This window comes from Frankliniella occidentalis, unplaced genomic scaffold (assembly GCF_000697945.3).
Source record: "Frankliniella occidentalis isolate FOCC.00 unplaced genomic scaffold, Focc_3.1 Scaffold29, whole genome shotgun sequence".
Lineage (NCBI taxonomy): Eukaryota > Metazoa > Arthropoda > Insecta > Thysanoptera > Thripidae > Frankliniella > Frankliniella occidentalis.
Genome location: NW_026267159.1, coordinates 1,272,793 through 1,275,037, shown reverse-complemented (window position 1 = coordinate 1,275,037; position 2,245 = coordinate 1,272,793).

Below are 2,245 nucleotides of genomic sequence, written 5' to 3'. Positions count from 1 at the left end.
CTAAAGAGACAACTATCAATTAAGCAACAACAAAGACAACTGACCCTCTTTCCTTGCACTACAATCGGCAACTGTTCCAGGGAGGGCGGGAATACTCTGCGTGTCCCACCGCTAGCTGTCTCTACCTTGTCTGTCTCTCTGTGTCTGTGCCGCTACCCCGCGCCGCAGCGGCCCACGCTGTGCGTGACGCGCGAGGACTGGGAGGAGGAGCCACAGATGGCGCCAGCGTGCTCGCAGCAGGAGCCCGCCTGCGGCAGCGGCGCAACCAGCGGCACCCAGCAGGACATGTGCGCCTCGCTCCTGTTCCTGTCGCCGCCCCGAGCCTCCCCCCGCTCCCTCTCGGGTGAGTGTGTGAGTGAGTGAAGGAGAGAAGGAGAGTGATTGTATGTGTTTCCCTCGTTAATCTTTTCTCCCCCCCCCCTTCCTGTCATAATTTTGATTAAACCCGGGAAATACGCGCACTTTTACTGGGCACGTATCGGAGAAAGAGTAAAACGGCGCACCTCTCTGCGTTTGTTTTTTTTTTGTCTGCTTTGCCTGTATCTTTTAACGAAACCGAAACGAAACGATAATGTAATTAGCCCGGCTCATTCCTGCTCTAACTGGAAAGTCTATTTTATGTTAGCTACACTCATCGTAACTCGTAGTCACAAAAAAAAATGGGGTTCCAAAATTGGTTGTGATCGTTTCATTCTCCCCTTTTCCCCTCTCAACATTCAGACTTCGCGATTCGTCGGCGGCGGCCGGTGACGCTGCGCATCATGCCTCGCCTCAGCCTGCCCATCCTCAGCACCGCGCAGGACGGCGACTGCTGGCCGGCGCAGGCGGCGCACCGCTGGCCGCGGAGGAGGTAGGGAAAAAATACGTTTAATAAAGATAATTGTAAAAGGATAATGCTGGAAGCATAATTAAGACAGCGAAGCAAGCTTGTCGAAAGATTAAATTACGTCCTTGGTAACGTTACGCTCCTCCCTACTACGCGTCTGCATTTGGATTGTAAGAACCAACGAACCATACTCGGAATAACAACCCCGCGTACTGTGTAAACTCAGAGTGCCGAGCGCGTCAAAACAAAGTGTTTGAATTCCTTGAATCTCGCGCCTGTAACGTGTGTACCGCACGGCAGGGGGGGAGGGGTGAAGGGGTGTTTTTCCCTGGGTCGGTTACCCCCCCCTCCCCCACCACCACCACGCTCGTGACGAGCGCCTGATGGTACCCAAGCAGCAGCAGCAGCAGCAGTGACCCTCGGCCGACCACCTCGCCCGGGCCTAAGTGCGTGCGAGAGAGAGGCAGCAGGCCCCACCGCCGCCGCCCCAGATACATGTGTGCTCTGCGTCGCTGTTCCATGTGTGCGGAGCCCGGCCAGTGCGCGGGGGCGGTCGCTGTTGCTGTAGGGGCCCGCCCGTCCCTTCCGCCGCGGCTCGACTCTCGGTAAGTAAGCCATACGACCATTCAAACAACAGAGTTTATTCGATTTCTTTTCATTTCTTTTCCTTTGTGGCTCGGATGTGGTTTTGTACATTGCGCCCATTTGTTCCCCCACGCCTGCCGTGTGCCCGATTGCTTTTCATTTTATCGCGGGGCGGCAGCAGTCCTCGGCGTCATCCGGCGTGGTGCAGTGAGCGAGGGGGAAGGGGTGGGAGGGTCATTGTCTGCAGAGCGACCAGGGCTATTGTCACACGCGCGGCCCCCGGCGGGACCCCACCAGCGGATACACTGCGGGTGAGCGCCGCGGCAGCACGCGGCAGCCACCTGCACAATCCGATTGCCGGGTATTCTTCTCTTCGTTCGCTGATGGACCGATCCCTCATCCTCCCCCCTCCTCTCGCCCCGCTCGCACATTTACTCATTCCCTCGCGTGTACTAGAACGGTAAGTTTATTTCGCTGTTTCTGTGGAAAAAATTACTAATTTTGAGCGAAGGAATAAACTCGTTCTTTTACTCAAGTCATCGCCAGTTGGAGCAAAAATAGCGTCCGTCATCAGCCGTTGAAAAAAATGCGAAGGCCAATGCTAGGTCTCATAACGCCTGGTGGGTAGGCAACACCGTGCCTGTAGTGCGTGCGTGTACTGCGGGCTGGCCCACCCTGGGTATCGCAGGCGCCCCGGTCTCTCATCATTCGCCGAATGATCGAATGAATCTGAGGAACGGGTGCACATATTCTGGACGATCCGTACGAAGAGAAGGTACTGATGTCAGTGAAATGTTGAACTCTGCTTTTAGCTTACAAAACCGAAAAAAGTTT